Source organism: Globicephala melas, chromosome 8, assembly GCF_963455315.2.
Source record: "Globicephala melas chromosome 8, mGloMel1.2, whole genome shotgun sequence".
Taxonomy (NCBI): domain Eukaryota; kingdom Metazoa; phylum Chordata; class Mammalia; order Artiodactyla; family Delphinidae; genus Globicephala; species Globicephala melas.
The window spans coordinates 26,514,420-26,529,337 of record NC_083321.1 but is presented as its reverse complement, the minus strand read 5'-3'; the positions used below and the strand labels follow the sequence as shown (position 1 = coordinate 26,529,337).

Sequence of the window (14,918 nt, the reverse complement as noted above, 5' to 3'; positions counted from 1 at the left end):
CAGCATGAATATCTAGGGTTAGTTTTAAGAATACAAAGGCAGCAGAGAAGTAGTTTGTAATGCTGATATGTTAAGCCTGATTAGTGTGATATTTACTGAATATGAGGAATGCACCTGATATTGTAGAAAAACTGTGACCAGTCATAATACGTCAAAGGCAAAACATATTATGTTTGATATTCTCCTGGATGTCAAAACCTGCCTCATATTCAACAATAATAACTCATGTCAGTTCTTATGACTGAGGAAATGATGTATCACCACTGTTACGTAAAACATTCAACAGTTTGCTTTATATGTGTTTACATGCAAAGTTTCATCGTTTACACCAAAAACCAAATTTTTGCCATTAAAAGAAGATAACATATGAATATTTACCTTGAAATGTATATAATATAAATAACATATATAATAAAAGTTTGTGTAATATATAATATCACATGTCAATATAACATAAATAATATATTGCAATTTAATGAATAATACATAAAATGGTTCCTACTATTTTCTACAGGGAAAATGGCATGAGAAGCTTGACTTAAGTGTATGATATCAAGACTACAGTTACTCTCTAATAATCATCATTAATTTGACTTAATTTGAAAGAAACTCTGATATATTCATCTTTTACCCTTTAATGCTAAGCTAGTCATAGCATTATTTCTTATTTTTTGCTCTCCTTAAAGTCTTCCCCATCCTATTTCTTGCCTTTGCTTTTGTACATTTCACTTTTCTGATACTTCCTCATTTTTGCCAATCTACCTTCCCTCTCCTTTATAATACATTTCTGTTTCAACCCCAATTTTTGTTTTATTTAATCTCCTCTCTTTATGACCCTAACATCTTTCTTCCCTTTTCTCTTAGGACCCTTAAAAGTGAGGGTTGATTTTTTCTTTTTTGTTTTTTCTGTAACAATAATTGTGCTTAAATATACTCTTTCATCCACTTACAGGCACTGTGCTTGATCTTAATAATCCCACCTGTTTAGAACACTCAACTAAATATACTTAAATTATATTGCTGCTACTCATAAAAATATTTTTTCCTCTGAGTTACTGAAATATTTGAAGAACTCACTAAACATTTTGGAGCCAGTCTTTTTTTTTTTTTTAAAGATTTATTTATTATTTATTTATTTTTGGCTGCGTTGGGTCTTTAGTTGCGGCACGCAGGATCTTCGTTGAGGCATGCAGGATCTTTCATTGCGGCGCATGGGCTTCTCTCTAGTTGTGGCGTGCGGGTTTTCTCTCTCTAGTTGTGGCATGTGGGTTTTCTCTCTCTGGTTGTGGTGCGTGGGCTCCAGAGCATGTGGGTTCTGTAGTTTGTGGCACACAGGCTCTCTAGTTGAGGCACGTGAGTTCAGTAGTTGTGGTGTGTGGGCTTAGTTGCCTGGCTGCATGTGGGATCTTAGTTCCCTGACCAGAGATCGAACCCACGTCCCCTGCATTGTAAAGGCGAATTCTTTACCACTGGACCACCAGGGAAGTCCCTGGAGTCAGTCTTAAAACACCCCAAATCTCAAGAAAATCTAATCACACACTCCTTCCATTCAATTTGAGAGGTGATTTAGGATCTCACTATATGGTGTGAATAAATACTGAGTAACAAACTTTAAGTTAACAGAACTTTGCTTTATTCATGTGTGTGTATGCCCATGTGTACAATATCCTCATCAAAAAGCAAAGACGCATCAAAGAACCCCATACTTCTAATATATATTATAAAGTCTAAAAAGAAAAGTGATTTCCCTATTTGGCACTTTCTAATATGAATATTAACATTAACAGTATTAGCGTATGGTGAAATAATCTCACAACAAAATATTATGCAAAACTTTGAGTTTTAAAAATTATAAATAATTATATAACATTTATAATATAATTATCTAAAAAGAGACTATAGTGGGTTGAGTAGTGTTCTCCCTTTCCCCCAAACTCATGTCCACTTGGAACCTCAGAATGTGACCTTATTGTAATACTGGATCTTTGCAGATATAATCAAGGTAAGGATCAATATGAGATCATATTAGATTAGGGTGGGCCCTAAATACAATGAGAATGTCCTCAAAGGAGACCGAAAAGGACACACAGAGACACAGAGAAAAAGACAATGTGAAAATGAAGGCAGACATTGAAGTTATGCTGCCACAGCCAAAGAAAGACAGGAGCCACCAGAAGCTGCAGGAGGCAGGGAAGGATCCTCCTCTAGAGCTGCTGGAACAAACATACTTCTGTTGACACCATAATTTTGGACTTCTGGCCCTGGAAACTGTAACGAAGTAAACTTCTGTTGCTTTAAGCCACCAAGTTTGTGGTAATTCGTTATGGAATTCCCAGGAAATTAAAAAGATTTTGGTACCAGGAAGTGGGGTGTTGCTGTAATAGATAACAAAAAATTTAAGAAAAATAATAATGACTGAAGAGGCTATTGGTAGATTGCCTTGAAGAGCCATCTGATATTGGATTGACCAAAAAGTTCATTCAGGCTTTTCCATAAAATGGTACATAAAAACCCGGACAAACTTTTTGGCCAACCCAATAGAAATAAGAGACGTTAAGGAGATTCTGGTGAATGCTCAGAAGGAAGTGAACAGGATGGCTGAGAACACTTGTATCATCTTAGAGAATACACTTATTTGTCAGGAACAGAATGTTACAGAAATATGAACATTAACTGGACTTCTGGTGAAGTCTCAAGAAGGGAATGAGAGATGTTACTGAACACTAGAGGGAAGGCAGTCTTTGTTACAATGTAGCAAAACTGACATGTGTTCTAATGTTGGGTGAAAAGTAGAACTTGTAAGTGATGAGCCTGAATGTTTAGTTGACATTTCCAAGCAAAATGTTGAAGGCATTTACTGGTTTCTCCTTGCTAATTATGGTAAAATGTGAGAGAAAGGAGATAAATTGAGGAATGAAAAAGGATAAAAGGAGATAAACTGAGGAAGTTAAGCAAAAAGAAATCAGTACTTGATGATTTGGAAAATTCTCAGCATATCTAGATTGCAAAAGATGCTAACATCACAAATCATTAGGAAAATGCAAATCAAAACCACAATGAGATACCACTTCAAACTCATTAGAACAGCTATTATCCAACAAAGAAAGAAAGAACAAAAGTTGCTGAGGATTTGGAGAAAATGGAACCTCTCTGTACTGCTGGTGGGAATGCAAAATGGTTAAGCCACTGTGGAAAACACTTTGGTAGATCCTTACAAAGTTAAACATATGCTGCAGCAATTCTACTCTTGGTTATACCTAAAGGAATTCTAACAGATACTTGTACTCTGATGTTCATTACACCAGTATACACAATAGGCAAAAGATGGAAACAGCACAAGTGTCTATCAACAGATGTATGGATAAACAAAATGTGCTATATACGTACAATGGAATACTATTCAGCCATAAAAAGGAATGAAGTTCTGACACATGATACAAGATGGATGAACTTTGCAAAACACTATACTAAGTGAAAAACACTATGCAAATGCTAACAAAGAACAAATATTATACAATTTCACTTATGTGAGGTACCTAGATAGGCAAATTCATAGAGACAGGAAGTAGAATAGAGGTACCAGAGGCTGCGGTGATGGAGTGGGAAGGTTATTGCTCAATGGGTAAAGCATTTCCCTTTGGGATGATGAAAAAGCTCTGGAAAAATATAGTGGCAATGTTTACACATCATAAATATACCTAATGCCATTGAATTGTACACTTAAAAATGATTACAATAATAAATCTTACGTATATTTTTATCACAAAAAGATTTTTCCTATGGAAAAAGGACCCAAGACCTTGAGCCAGATGCAAAGGCTGACATAACTACTTCAACTAGAGAATCAAGACTGAGCTACTGATAAGCTCTAAAATGAACATATTCCAATGCTCAATGAGAGAAAATGATCATCATATATGATAGTAATTCATTAATTCCATGTGAGTTCATTTAGGAAAAGTTAATAGAAAAAGGAAACATGAGCTGCTTTTTAAATTTTTTTAAAATAAACTTAGAATACCAAACAGACTACAAAATTAATTTCAAATCTTTCACTCTGGAGAATGGTAAAATTATAGTACAAAATGGTCTTTAATTTTTTTTTTTAACTTTGCATTTTGGGGAATGAAAAAATATAAAAGGTAAAAACATGGCCTTAAAATTCTAAAGATTTTTAAAAGCAAATATATTTAAATGATTAAAAATCTTGTTTCAGTGCTGGACAACTCTGATAAAAAGTTCTTTAATATGAGTTGAAACTGAAATTTCTATGCTTTGGAGAAACAAAGGGGTCTAATTTCTCTTTCACAAGATTAAGACAGGTCTTCTGAAACTCAAAATCATTCACCTCTGTGTTAAGTATGTCTCACTTACTACTTGTTGTTTCATATCACAATCTCGAACCATCCTGGTTACTATGAATTTACTCATTTTATCAAGACAAATATGCCTCATTCCTTACTCAAATATCCATAAACTGGCTAAATAAAAGGCTACCTTTAGGATACTAATGCTGAGTTTGGGTCCAGGTACAAATTGTAAATAAGCTTGAATTTTGTCATCAGACAGCTCATCACGGTTGTGAATCCTAGCTCTATCATTTACCAGCTATGTGAGAATGATGGTTAATTCTATGTATCAACTTGACTGGGCCATGCAGTGTCAGGATATTTGATCAAACATTATTCTGGGTGTTACTGTGAGGGTGTATTTGGATGAGATTAACATTTGGATCCTCAGATTAAGTAAAGCAGATTGCCCTCCCTAATGTGCGTGGACCTCATCCAATCCATTGAAGGCCTGGGTAGAATGAAAGGTTGACCCTTAGGTCACTAAAAGGGAGTGAAAAGCATCAACATACTAGAGATTATGAAAACTTTCTAAAAGGTAGAAATAACAGTGATAGGTACAACAGGGCAGAGAGAGCAACAGCCTAGCACAGGGTTTGGCAAACCATGGTTCACAGGGCAAACCTTCCAGGTTACCATCTGCTTTTGTATACCTTGCAAATTAAGACTGGTCTTTATACTTTTAAATGGCTCAAAGAAAAGAAAAGAAGAATATTTTGTGACATGTAAAAATTATATGAAATTCAAATTTCAGTGTTCATAAATAAAGCATTATCAAAACACAGCTGTGCTCATTTTTTAATATACTGTCTACAACTACATTCCAATGGTAGCGTTGAAAAGTTATGAAAGAGGACATGTGGCCTGAAAAACCTAAAATACTTACTATTTAGTCTCCAAAAAAGTATGCTGACCCTTGTCCAACTACACACACAGGAGAATGTTTCAGGGAAGATGTAAATTTTCTTCCTGTAGAAAGGGGTTGTGGGCTGAACCAACAGTTATGGAGGATAAAAAAAGGTTTAACCTGCCTGAGAGGATTCTGGGCTCCAAAGTATAGTGGTTGAAACCTAGGATAGGATCCTCCTTATCAGGCTATTAGAGACGGACCTGGGCTGTCTGCTTGCTCTCTGCTTATCCACTCTGAGCAAAACACACGAATAAATTAGTCCTACCTATACCCAAAGCAATCTATAGATTTAATGCAATCCCTATCAAAACACCCATGACATTTTTTACAAAACTGGGACAAATAATCGTAAAATTTATATGGACACACAAAAGACCCCAAATACCCAAAACAACCTTAACAAGAACAAAGATGAAGGTACCACACTCCCTGACTTCAGACTACTACAAAACTACAGTAATCAAAACAGTATGGTACTGGCACAAAAACAGAAATATAGATAAATGGAACATAACAGAGAGCCCAGAAACAAACCCACGCATTTATGGTCAATTAATCTATGACAAAGGAGGCAAGAATATACAACGGAGAAAAAACAGTCTCTACAATAAGTGATGCTGGTAAAACAGGACAGCTACATGTAAAAGAATGAAATAATATTTTCTCATACCATAAACAAAAATAAACTCAAAATAGATTAAAGACCTAAATCTAAGACCAGAAACCGTAAAACTCTTAGAAGAAAACATGCAGAACACTCTTTGACATAAATTGTAGCAATATTTTTTGGATCTGTCTCCTAAAGCAAAGGAAACAAAAGCAAAAATAAACAAATTGGACCTAATTAAAGTTAAAAGCTTCTACAGAGCAAAGGAAACCACTGACAAAACAAAAAGAGAACCTACTAAATTGGAGAAAATATTTGCAAATGATATGACTGATGAGGGGTTAATAGCCAAACTATATAAACAGCTCATACAACTCAATATCAAAAACAAACAAGCAAACAAACAAACAAAAACACCCTAAACAACCCAATTTAAAACTGGGCAGAAGATCTGAATAGACATTTTTCAAAAGAAGACATACAGATGGCCAACAGGCACATGAAAAGATGTACATCGGTAATCATCAGAAAAATGTCACTCAAAACTCCGATGAGATATTACCTCACGACTGTCAGAATGGCTATCATCAAAAAGACCACAACTAACAAATGTTGGTGAGGAGTCTGAGAATCGGGAACCCTCATATGCTGGTAGTGAGAATGTAAATTGGTAGAGCCACTATGGAAAAAAGCATGGAGAGTCCTCAAAAAAATTAAAAATAGAACTACATGATCCAACAATTCCACTTCTGGATATATATCCAAAGAAAACAAAAACACACAATTTGAAAAGATATATGCACCCCAGTGTTCACAGCAGCATTATTTACAATAGCTAAGATATGAAAGCAATCTAAGTGTCCATCAACAGATGAATGGATAAAGAAGATGTGGTATACATATACAATGGAATATTAGTCATAAAAAAAAGAAATTCTGCCATTTGCAACAACATGGATGGACCTGGAGTATATTTTGCTTAATGAAATAAGTCAGACAGAGAAAGACAAATACTGTGTGTTATCAATTATATGTGAAATCTAAAAAATAAAATGAATGAATATGACAAAACAGAAACAGACTCATAGATATAGAGAATAAACAAGTGATTATCAGTGGGGAGAGGGGTGGGCGGAGGGGCAAAATAGGGGTAGGGGATTAAGAGATACAAACTACTATGTACAAAGTAGAGAAGCTACAAGGATATATTGCACAGAACAGGCAATATAGCCAATATTTTATAATAACTTTAAATAGAGTACAAACTATAAAAATACTGAATCACTATATTATACACCTGAAATTAATATAATATTGTAACTCGACATACTTTAATAAAAAAATACTAAGTCCTACCTACCCATAAGGAATTCCCATCAGTATTCTTTCCATTTAGGGTAATTTGCCAGAGAAAGAAAAGAAGAGAAAACCCACTCCAGTTATCTATATTATTCAACTGGTCATATATCAACACGAATGAACAACCAAGGATCACCAACATTTAAGGAAACCACAAGAATGAAAAAGAAGGCCCATGATGAAAAACAGAACAAGCAACTCTGAAGAAATCAGAAGTAATTCAGGGAGGAAAATAATTCTATTTAACATCTTCAGAGATATTAGTTAAGATATTGTATCTATGCGACAACAGGCATATGAAAAAGAGTAGAATTAAAACAACAAAGAGTAGAGTTTAAAGAAATTTAAAATAGAATGCCTGTCCACCACCAACTCCCCCCACATATACAAAAAAATAGAAAAGTTGAAACAAAAGTTGAAGAAATACAGAATAACAACCCAAGGAGGGTAATAATCTCTCTAAAATGTTACAGGAAAAGACCCCCAGGGAATACAGAGCAGGAAAAAGAAAAATAAATAGATACATCTTTCATGTAGAGCAGAGGTTGTCAAACTAGGGCCCATAAGCCAAATCCTGCCCACTCCATTTTAGCAAATAAGGTTTTACTGGAACACAGCCATGCTCATTCGTTTACATGTTGTCTATGGCTGCTTTTTTGCTACAACAACAGAGCTAAGTAGTTGCAACAGGGACCATATGGTCTGCAAAGCCTAAAATATTTTCTATTTGGTCTTTCATAGAAAAATTTTGCTAAATACTGATCTAGAGCTATGCTGTCCAATATAGCAGCAACTAGCCAAAAGTAGTGTTTAAATTTAAATTATTAAAACAAAATTAAAAATTCAGTTCCTCAATCATATCAGCCACATTGTAAGTACCCAATAGCCATATGTGTTTAATGGCTATTATACTGGTCAGTGTAGATATAGAATATTTCCATCAACACAGGAAGTACTACTGGACAGGGCTTACCTGGAAATTATAATAGGCCACTACAGCTATATATTATTTATTTATTTATTTATTTGCTGTATGCGGGCCTCTCACTGTTGTGGCCTCTCCCGTTGCGGAGCACAGGCTCCGGACACGCAGGCTCTGCGAGCCATGGCTCACGGGCCCAGCCGCTCCGCGGCATGTGGGATCTTCCCAGACCAGGGCACGAACCTGTGTCCCCTGCATCAGCAGGTGGACTCTCGACCACTGCGCCACCAGGGAAGCCCTACAGCTATATTTTAATTATTGCCTTTAAAAGTGCTACAATGAAAAACAAAAATACCTAAGAGAAGCAGGAAGAAAGATTAAATTCAGAAAAAGACAAAAATTAGTAACATTAGAAAAGGAAATAATTAATGCCTAACTCTAAGGCATCATTCTATGAAAATAGCATTAAAATAGATTTTTTTTTAATCCTGCCGAATTACTGAGAGAAAAATCCAAAGATATAGTATGACAAATGAGAAACTAAATATCATAATGGATATGGATGAGATTATGAAACAATTCAATGTAGAGAATGCAATTAATTAATGCTACCAAATTTGAAAATAATTTAAAAAGTGTTTCCTAAGAAAATATAATTCAAAGAAAGGTAGAACAAGAGCTGTGAACAAAAAAGTTAAAAAAAAAGTTGTGTAATTTAGTTCTGAGTTTACGATGAAAATGTTTGCTAGGATTTTTAACTTTCTTCTTATCCTACAAGAAACTTAATATTCTTAAACTAGGAAAAAACAGTCAAAATATTTCCCTCTGCTAACACTACTTATTGGGCCAAGAAATATGTATTTCTTCAGAGGGGATCAGCACTAGTCTAAATGATCTTTCATGCAAAATCAGTAGATGTGATGTAAAAAGCTTCACATGGAATGGTTTTAAATATCTGGCCTTTCCCTGGGCTCCCATAATTATTCATACTGAGGAGGAATTGATACCTCATCAGAAATGTCCAGGATAATTAGAATAATGCATGGGCTTAGATTAGCACTGCAGCTTTATGCCTATGAGACTCCTCTAGTTGACACGGGAAAGGGGCACCAGGCATTAGTCAGCAGTTGTTAAATTCCTTACTTGGGCTCCATGAAAAGAAGAAGAACAGTCCCCGATTGTGAGATATACCTGTGCTGGGCCATTCTACCTCTGGAATTTCTTTTTCCTTTAACACTAAAAATGTTTAGTGTTTTAGTGTTTACCACTAAAAATGTCTTGTTCACCTTTATAGATACATTTACTTGAAAAATCTCCTTGAACCAAAACATGTTTATCTTTTGACACATCTACCCTATTACACTGAATATTCCCAGATGAGTATAAAGTGGATTTTTAAATTTTAACTTAAAACCCCAGTTTTCTGCTTATACTTAAGGATCCACTACAATTGGGATGAATGTAAATTCTCATGTGCCCTGGACAGTCCCAGAGTACACCTGCTTTCCTGGCACCCAATATAATTCATGTATTTCAGCACTCTCAAAAGTGTTCTAAAAATTATTGAGGAAATCTAAACAAAAAGTAAAAAATGTTTTAAAATAAATGATGATGAAAACATAAAACGTTAAAAGTTGTAGGATACAGCTAGAACAGTGCTTAGGGAAAATCACCCTTAACTATAAATAGTATACTAGGAAAGAAGAAAGGTGGAAAATCAATGAATTAAGCTTTTATCACAAGGGAGAAAAACCAAAATTTCAGCAATCAAAACCAAAGAATGTAGGAGGAAGGAAATAATAAGAGCAGTAATCAATAAAATAGAAAGAAAAACATTTTACAACAATAGGGAAAAAATTTAAAAGCCAAAAGTTGGGTTTTAAAACAAGAAAGATTAATAAAAATGAAAAATCCCTAGCAAACATAAAAAAAGAAAAAAAGAAGAAACACAAGTAACCGATATCAGCAATAAAGAAATCATTTACAGTCACTAAAAAATAAGCTCATAACAGACAAACCCTCCCTTAGGTAACAACCACAAACTCAGGACAAAATACAAGAACAATTATGTGAAGGCTCTACAGATTGAACAGAACAAGATTTTGTTGGTGAGTTAAACTTGTAAGAAGGGATTTCCAAAGGTTGAGCATCTTACTTTTACTGATTTAGCTTGAGTGCAGTGCAGTACAGGTGGTTAAAATTCTGAGAGAAAAGAAGTCATCCTTCTGGAGAACCTGAAGAATCACACACTAACCGATGAAATGATAAGTCCAGAAAAATCTACCTAATATGTGTGACTCTATTTATTGTAAAAGTAATGTTCAATATGGCAGGGAAAGAACTGTCTTTTCAATAAATGCTGCTAGGTCAATAGGATATCTATGTAGGAAAAACAAATACACCTTCAGTCCTGCCTCACACCAAAGACAAAAAAAAATGAATTCCACCAGCATGCAGACTCAAATGTTTAAAAGTAAACAGCAGGGCTTTTAGATGAAAATATTGAGATTATCTTTGAAGTCTTGGGAGTAGGCAAACCTAACCATAAAGTGCTAGACATAAGGAGAAAAACTAATCCTTCAGAATACATTCTGACTGAAATCAAAAGACGATGAACCGGTTTGCAAGGCAGAAATAGAGACACAGATGTAGAGAACAAACATATGGATACTAAGGGGGGGAAAGCTGGGGTGGGGGGCTGGTGGTGGTGGGATGAATTGGGAGATTGGGATTGACATATATACACTAATATGTATAAGACAGATAACTAATAAGAACCTGCTGTATAAAAAATTAAATTTTATTAAATTGAAAGAAAAGAATATGAAAAGGACAGCCACAGACTGAGAGAATATATTTATAATACATTTATTTGAAACTGAACTCTTATCCAAAATATAAACAGAATTCCTACAAATCCAGATTGAAAGACAAACAATGCAATTTTTAAAAATTGGCGAAGACACAAAAAGACTCTTCACAGAAGAGGTTATCCAAATGGCCAATAAACATAAGAACAGGTGCTCAACTTCATCAGTTCAAATCTAAATGAAAATGTCATACCATAAGCCTCTAAAAATAGCTAAAATGAAAAGAAAGACAATACTAAGTGTTGGTAAGGATGAGAAGCAACCAAAATTCTCAAACATTCCTGGTAAGAGTGTAAATTGGTACAACCATGTTAGAAAAATGTTTGGCCACAAATAGTAAACTAGCCAAACCCCTTTCAACAGTAAAAAGGATAATGATTTGTGACAGTTACACAATACTATATAGCAACACTATACAGTAACAAATACTCCACAACTGTACACATTAATAACAGACATTTCACAAATATAATGGTGAGCAAAAGAAATCCAACACAAGAATAAATGGTGTATGGCCTCATTTATATAAAATACAAAGACAGCTAAAACAATCTGTGATGTTGGAACTCAGGACTGGGATTTCCCTTTATGAGTATACTGACAGGAAGCAAAAAGGGATTGCATGAGGTCCAAGAACTCCCTCTGTGCAGGCATGACCCTGGCATTCACTCATTCAATTATGCTGCCAGAATACTATCAGGCCCCATGATAAGCCTCACCATTTCTGTTATATGCTTTACATGCACAGACACAATAGTAATATGAGCTCTAGGTCTCAGAAAACTTGAAAGGCCAACCAAAGGGGTACGCACTTCTGTCATGGGGCGCTAGTTGCTTATCATGACCATTATGTTTTCTGGTGTAACTTTAATAGGTCACTGCAGTCTTTCAATTGTACCTGCAGACTTCTCAGAATACCCTTGCGGAAATGGTCCCACTATTTGGCCACAAGGGTGATATACACGCTGCTTATGAAACTCTCAGACTGAGATTTTATATAGCTGATTTCTTTGTACTTTGGAAACTTTTTTTTTAAGGGACTTTATCATAGAGCAGTTTTAGGGTTACAAAAATTAGGAGGAAGGTACAGAAATTTTGTATACACTTCTGACACCACACATGTATAGCTTCCCCCATTATCAACATCATTCACCAGAATGGTGCATTTTTTACCAAGGAGGAACCTACACTGACCCATGATAATCACACAAAGTCCATAGTTTACCACAGAGTTCTTTTTTGATGCTGTACATTCCGTGGGCTTGCACAGAAGTATAATGACATATATCCATCATTATAATACACAGAATATTTTCACTGCCCTAAAAATCCTGTGCTTTGCCTATTCATCTCTCCCTGCAACCATCTCTGCCAATCACTGATCTTTTTATTGTCTCCATAGTTCTGCATTTTCCAGAATGTCACATAGTTGGAATCAGTATGTAGCTTTTTCAAATTGGCCTCTTTCACTTAGTAATTTGCATTTGAGGTTTCCCCATGTCTTTTAATGGCTTAAGAGCTTGTTTTTAGCACTGAATAATATTCCATTGTCTGGATATACCATACTTTATTTATCCATTCACCTACTGTAAGACATATTAGTTTCTTCCAAGTTTGGGCAATTATAAATAAAGCCTCTATAAACATCCATGTGGAGGTTTTTATATGGATATGTTTTCAACTCCATGGGGTGAATGCCAAGGGGGCACAATTGCTGGATCATATGGTAAGAGTATGCTTAGTTTTGTAGGAAACCTCCAAACTGTCTCTCAAAATGGCAAAAGCATTTCGCATTCCCACCAGCGCTGTATGAGAGTTCCTGTTGCTCCACATCCTCACAAGCATTTGGTGATATTAGTGTTCAGGATTTTGGCCCTTCTAATAGATGTGCAGTGGTATTTCAATGTTGTCTTAATTTGCATTTCCCCTGATGACATATGATGGGAAGTATCTTTTCATATGCTTATTTGCCATCTGTATATCTTTTTGCTTAGGAGTGTCAAGGTCTTTCGCCCATATTTAAATCAGGTTGCTTATTATTGAGTTCTTTGTGTATTTTGGACAACAGTCCTTTATCAGATGTGTCTTTTGCAAACATTTTCTCCCAGTCTGTGGCTTGTCTTCTCATTCTCTTGATACTTTCACAGAGCAGAAGTTTTTAATGAAGTCCAGCCTGTCGACTATTTCTTTCATAGATTATGCCTTTGGTATATCTAAAAAGTCACTGCCATACCCAAAGTAAGCTATGTTTTCTCCTATGTTATCTTTTAGGAGTTTTATAGTTTTGTGTTTTACATTTAGGTATGTGATCGACTTTGAGTTAATTTTTCTGAAGTAAAGTCCGTGTCTAGATTTATTTACTTATTGATTTTTTACATGTGTATGACTAGTTGTTCCAGCACCATTTGTTGAAAAGACTATATTTGCTCCACTGTATTTTCTTTGTTCATTTGTCTAAGATCAGTTGACTATATCCATGTGAGTCTATTTCTGGGTTCTCTATTCTGCTCCACCAATCTCTTTGTCTATTCCTTTGCCAATACTTTATACTAAGTCTTGAAGTCAGGTAGCATCAGTCCTCCAACTTTGTTCTTCAATATGGTGTTTCCTATTCTGTATCTTTTGCCTCTCTATATAAACTTTAGAATCAGCTTGTTAATATCCAAAAAAATAACCTGCTAGGATTTTATTTGGGATTGCACTGAATCTACAGATCAACTTGGGAAGAAATGACATAATGAAAATATTGAGTCTCCTATCCACGAATATGGAATATCTCTCCATTTATTTAGTTCTTCTTTGATTTGGTTCATCAGAGTCTTGAACTTTTCCTTATATAGATCTTATACACTTTTTGATTCATACCTCATTATTTTATTTTGAGGGATACTTATGTAAATTGTATTGTTTTTAATTTCCAATTCCACTTGTTCATTGTTAGTATATAGGAGCTTATTTTATTGTGATATCAAGGTCAGAAGGCTTTACTGAGGATGTGTAGGTTGAAGTGAGATTTGAAGGATAAATAGAAGTTAACTAGTGGCCTTCTGAATGAAGGGAACAAGGTGAGTACAGGAGAATAAATGAATGATAGAGTGAAGAGAGTAAGGGAATTTATAGAGTGATGTGACTAGAGAGCTAAGTAGAGGAAACCAAATGCATGTCCTTAAAATTTTGTTTTTATACTATATGATCAGACATCTATTTTGAAAGGATTGGGATGGCTCTTGAATGGAGAATGTACTGCAGGAGAACCAAAGATGAGAGCTAAATGCTCTAGAATGGATTAGGGAGTTACTGAGAAGTAAAATTCATAAGTCTTGGTAAGAGACTGGCTATGGAGGAATGAAGCTTAAGAGAGGAATTGAGTATAGTGAGTTGGCTCAGGCAACTAATTCTACAAATGATCCTATCATTTACCTAGATACAAAACACCAAAGGAAGTTCAGTCTGGGGCATTATGAGTTTGAGGTCCCACTAAGACTTTCAGAAAAAAGGTGAATATCTGAATTTATGATTCTCGAGATCAGAGAAGCAATCTGGACTATAAATATGTTAGTCATTGGTGTATAAATAGGAACTAAAGTCCTGGGAATGGAAGAAGGTAAGAATATGGAACAAGAAAAGAGAAAATGGTCTTAAAAACTCCTAGATTTAATGGCAAAAAGGAAAACAAAGAGTCTTATTTTCATTTACATTTTTTAGCCATTGAATTTAGCCTCCTCCTTTCAAATACTGATCCCTTTCCTGTGCTCCAGATTCCATTCCTTCTACCTCATTCAGGTTCTTTTCCTCATTCATTGCCAAGAATGTTTTCCAGTAGCTTCATCTCTCTCTCTCTCTCTCTCTCTCTTTCTCTCTCTCTTCCTTCCCCTCTCCTTCTCCCTTCCTCTCCCACATA

The 14,918-nt window shown here is 35.1% G+C and overlaps 1 protein-coding gene across 6 annotated transcripts in view; it reads right to left on the bottom strand.

Annotated features, from left to right (window-relative positions):
- Positions 1–14,918, bottom strand: part of IMMP1L (inner mitochondrial membrane peptidase subunit 1) — a 79,896-nt gene that overhangs the window by 61,819 nt on the left and 3,159 nt on the right. Inside the window, exon 1 of one of the 6 annotated variants that reach the window (XM_060303387.1) lies at positions 7,227–7,272. The exons of the other annotated variants lie outside the window; for them this stretch is intronic. The gene's annotated coding sequence lies outside the window, so the exon portion shown is untranslated. Of the gene's footprint in view, positions 1–7,226; positions 7,273–14,918 lie in introns of those variants that run through there. 6 annotated transcript variants of the gene reach the window in all.